At 54.8% G+C, this 4,843-nt stretch overlaps 1 long non-coding RNA gene across 1 annotated transcript; it reads left to right on the top strand.

The window, feature by feature from the left end:
- Nucleotides 1-77: 77 nt before the first annotated feature.
- LOC145718417 (uncharacterized) lies at nucleotides 78-4,704 on the top strand. The gene is made up of 3 exons (XR_014141796.1): nucleotides 78-429; nucleotides 823-1,119; nucleotides 3,616-4,704. It is a non-coding gene; the product is annotated as an uncharacterized LOC145718417 (long non-coding RNA).
- The last annotated feature ends 139 nt before the right edge of the window (nucleotides 4,705-4,843 follow it).

The following is a 4,843-nucleotide window of genomic DNA, read 5'->3' as shown; positions in this document are numbered from 1 at the left end:
CGGTGGGCGGTGAGTCATTCATTCCTCGTGCTACAGCTGTCGCCTTCCCAGGAAATTGTATCAGACATGTACGCAGAGATACACACACTGTGCATACACCCACGCACAGACCGGGTCCACCAGCAAGAGAGCGGATACCCCATGCCAGGCCCGTCCACGGCCCCTAGAGCTCCTTGGTCCAGCAAAGCTGGGGGTGTCTGGGGGACAAGACACGTGGCGAGGTTTGCTGTGATGCTTCGTCTCTTTGCGGTGCTGAAGTGACCGGGATGAAGACTGGCCCCTTGGGGGGCTCCCGCACGGGTGAGCACCCGTGAAGAACGTGCAAGTCCGCCAACATTTCCATTCGGGGCCTGCCGTGGAGACTGAAAACAGCCTGACCGCTCAGAGGCTCGAGCAGACTTGCTCTTTTATGCTCATTTCTGATAGCACGTAAGCATTTCAGTGTGAACCTAGAGTCCTCGTTCAGATCATTGATCTCCCCTTTGCCGTTAGACCCCTGGTTCTGCACTGGCCAGGGTCATGGGCACGGGGGTCTGTGCGGAGAGATGAGGAGACAGAACGCAGGCTCTCCATGCAAAGTAGGGGTGCATCCTGCTGTCATGAGGCTGTCCAGCATGGTGAGTGCCATGGGCCCAAGACTCACTGTCATCCAGACAGTCACCAGAGGGACAGATTACGGCCAGGCCCCGCTGCCTCCTGGGACAGCAGAGGAGGAGGTCTGGGCATAGGAAAATTTGGACTGGGTTTCTTCTCCTGGGCCTTGGTTTTATCCTCTTTAGACGTGCCAGCCTTGCTACGGTCCCTTCTCTGACCTGTCCACAGGTAAATCACCAAGTTCAGCAGCTGCCCGGAAGAGAAACGAGACCTAGGCGTGACTCAGTGTCCCAGTCCGGTGGCCGCATCCCTGCGAAATATCAACCCCATGAGAACCTTCTAGCACACTTTTGCCTTCCTCCTCAGCTGTGTATTCCTGAGCGGCCGCCCGAGGCCTGGCCCTTGCCTGACAGTTGCTGACCACGTGCCAGGCACCGGCCAGGACTGCCCACGGTCCCCCAACTCTGAGGACCCCGAGAGACTTGTGATGGCCGTAACTGTTGAACTTGTGTTTGCAAGTGCTTGGTAAGTGTGTGAATTGTGTGTTGACGGTGGGGAGGCGAGCAGCACACTCCTTGGAAGGGGGCCCCTTCCTCAGCCCTGCACCCAGCCCCTGAGGCGGAAGACCCTGGGCTTGAAGACTCACGGTAGTTTTCCACTGGACCCCAATCTCCCCTCTGGGCTCTCATGCTCCACTAAGAGAAGGACTTGGGGATTCTAGGTCCTCGGTGTGTCCGGACTCGGCAACCTTGGAGGTAGGTAGTGGGCCGAATCATTTACTGTCCAAATCAGGACCTTTCCAGAGTGATGATGCCGGGGATGGAGGGACCCCAGACCTTTGTGCAGAGACAGGAGATCTGCACTGATCTTTCTGGGCCTCAGCTTCCCCTGTGGTCAGATGGCGTTATTCTGACGTGACATGTTTTTGCCTCTAGTTACTCAAAACATGGCAGCTACTTTACAGTAAGTCTGTCTCATTGCGGGGGAGGGGGCTCGTGTGCTTTCCGTCTCCCAGAAGAGCTCCTAGAAAGGAGGACCTTCTAGCTGAGCTTACCTTTTTAGGAGCCAAGCCGCGTGGCCAGGATGTCAGCATGGATGCTAGTTGCCCCTGAGACCCCTCAGGGTTTTAGTGGTGAAATATAAGGAGGTACTTCCCCACCTCCATCTTCACTTCTGTCAGCAGAAGAGTGATTTCCCACGCTCTCAGCCCCATAAATCTCCCGCGTAACCACTGGAGCTCCCACACTGCCCTGCCAAACCAAACAACGCTCAACTAAAACAAATTAGACAAAACTGTAAATGGTCTAAGACCGAGAGAGACCCTTCTTGGTTCCACCCTCGCGGGCATCGGGGTTCATTTAACCAAATCCCTAAACCCATCTTCCCGGTGTTCACTGCCCCCCGATTTTGCCCTTTGTGAAAGGCGTCACCATGCACTTTGAGGCTCGGAGTCACTGCTGGCCCCTCAGCCCCTCTGACTCCATCAGGCCACTCCTCCTTGGGAGTGTCTCTCACCCTCCCTCCTTCCTCCCTCCTCCTTCGGCCCCATCCCTGCCAGCCGCCGCTGGTCTGCGGAACTCTGCCAGGCCGTCCCCCCAGAATACCTCATTCATCATGCTGTCCCTTCTGCTCAGGAATCTACGGTCTCCAGGTGTGGGACCAGTCGGGGTGTTGCATGGGACTCTGGGAAGCTCCAGGCTACCTGGAAAGCGGGACTCGGGGTGGCAGTCTGGCGGGAAGGGAGGGATGAGGGCTCGTCTTGGAGCCTACTTCCATAGCAAGCACAGTGGGTTTACTTCTTCGTGATAACAGGTGCCTACGAATAGGAAAGGTTTCTAAAGATGGTTTTAGCAGAGTGCTTCAGGGGTCAATACCAGAAAATGCACATCCAAGTGGTACGGGGCACTTGTCGGCCACACAACAGAAGAACCCAGACGTGGAGTGAGCTTTTCTCTGCAAGTTCTCAGTCTCATCAGGTTGGCAAGTGGATTTATCTGTTATTCTCTGAGCCCCGTCTCTTCCAAGGGCAGTTTGTCCTCAGGCTGGTTTCCCCCATGGTGGTGGCAGGTGCTTCCTTGTTCACCTCTCAGAGAGGCGAGAGGGGGCCTCTTCTCCCTAAGGGGGGACAAAGCCCCGCGGTCCATTCTGAACACTCGGCTTGAGTTTTTGCGTCCATCCCTGAGCCATCTGTGACGAGAGAGATCACCCGGAGCTTGGTCAGTCTTATGCAAACGGTGGACGTGGGCAGATGGTCCAGTGTCCACGATGATGTAAGACTGAGAAAACTGAAGATGAACAAGGCCAAGGGGTGGCTTGCATGAGGGCAGTGGATGGGGATTATGTGTGAGTGTGGGGATGCTAAAGCCCCCGCTCCTGCCTGGCCCCCAAATGCTGGGCTTCTGGGCATGACAGCGCTGATTCTAGCCAGAGGGGTGGCATTTGAGAAATAGCAGGCAGGGGGCCTTCTCTGAAAGAACCAATTACTCTTTGAAAAGGGAGGATGGCGGTTCTGGAAGGATCTCCTCTTGGAGTTTGGCTTGAGTACAAGCAAGGTTCCCGAGAGCACATCAGGTCTATGGGAAAAAAAGGAGAGGGATCCAGGATGTGGGCCTCTTGTGCACCCCTGTCCTGGGACAGTCTGCCTAGGGATGCCCGCCCTGCAGGATTGGAATCATTTACCCCCACCCTGCATGCACCTTGCCCTCTTTCTTGGCACTATGGCAGTTTAAAATTAGTCTTTTGCATAACACTTGAGACCTGGTCCAATGTGGCCGCAGAATTGGTGAAAACCTCCTGCGTGCCTTGGTTTCCCCAGGCAAGAAGCAGAGATGAGTCCGCAGGAAGCCAGGAGGGAGAGGCTTCTCCTTATCAGCCCTCACCTCAAGGACCAAACTGATAACATGATTTCCTCAGAGCCGGGCATCAGGGCTTTCTGTTTCTTCTCTGGCAGAAAGTCCGGAAAGGCCCCTGCCCAGCCGGTTCATGCTGACATGTGACCTCTCCATTCTTTGCTTCCTGTAGGCAGGAAACCGCAAGCAGCACGTTGCTTTACTCCACATCCAGACGCACACCATTTCCTCTGCTGGAAAACACATTAATCTGGGTAGTGAGGGAGAGGTGCTTGGGCTCTGAGGGATGCCGTGTTCTGTGTGGCCCGCTGGTGGCTGCTTTAAGGGGCTCCAGCACACCCTCAAAGCCACTGCCCTGGGGGTCACACAGTGACCCCTGGGAGGCGCTGGGTTTGGTGGACCTCAAGTCTCAGAGCAGTTGGACCCCTGGTGGGACCCGGCTGAGCCTGGGGCTGGGGGCCCCGTGGGGACTGGCTCTTGGACACCAGAGGACACTGTTGCTGAGGGTGGCCGAAAGCCGAAACAGGATAACCCAGGAAGAATTGAATCAGACACTGGCGACCCAGGAGGGACCCTCAAGGTCATCGGCTTCCCTCCTTTGAGATAATAAAGGATTCTGAGGCCTGGGGAGGGGGACAGGATTTACCCCCAAAATTAAGCACTAGGAAGTGATGGATTTAGAATTTGAACCTGGGCCTATTGCCTCCTGATCGCCATTCCTGGGCTTGCTGTTACAAATATACCATATACACGGAAACGTGTAACGCTTAAAGGACTTTATTGCTCGAATATTGGGCGCTCCTGACTCTTTGGGGACCTAAAGACAGAAGTAAAAGCAGCCTGGGGTGTCTCACGTTGTCGCTGTTCCCAGCCTTCCCCTCACAGCAGGATGGATGCTCACCTGATGCAGATGCCCCGCCTTCAGGGAGCCCACTGGCTTGGGAGTGGCTCCCCAGTCTGCGTCTCGGGGGGAGTCTTGCCTTAAGATGCTTTAAGAAAGCGTGACAGATGTGAGAGAAGGAGCCGAATGAAGATTTTAACGTGAGTCGGTGAGGTATTTCTGGAGGCATCCTGGAGTCCTCAGCACTTACCTTGGCGACATTGTGGGCACAGAAAGGGGACGGCAAAGAGCAAGAGGATCTTTCTAGGGTCTCCCTGACAAGATCCGCTCTCGTTCATTGGCACGATTTTTGCTTTTGAGAGCAAGAGCTTTATTTTTCCATTTTCCTTGCTCCCTATGCCTTATGTAACTCTGTGGGCTTGTTTTTTTTTTTTTATTCTTTTGTTAATCCCCATACATTACATCATTAGTTTTAGATGAAGTGTTCCATGATTCATTGTTCGTGCACAACACCCAGTGCTCCATGCAGAATGTGCCCTCCTCAATACCCACCACCAGG

This window comes from Leptonychotes weddellii, unplaced genomic scaffold, assembly GCF_054177405.1.
Source record: "Leptonychotes weddellii isolate Sample4059 unplaced genomic scaffold, ASM5417740v2 HiC_scaffold_15379, whole genome shotgun sequence".
Lineage (NCBI taxonomy): Eukaryota > Metazoa > Chordata > Mammalia > Carnivora > Phocidae > Leptonychotes > Leptonychotes weddellii.
The sequence above is the reverse complement of the archived record's forward strand: the minus strand, read 5'-3'. Positions and strand labels throughout refer to the sequence as shown.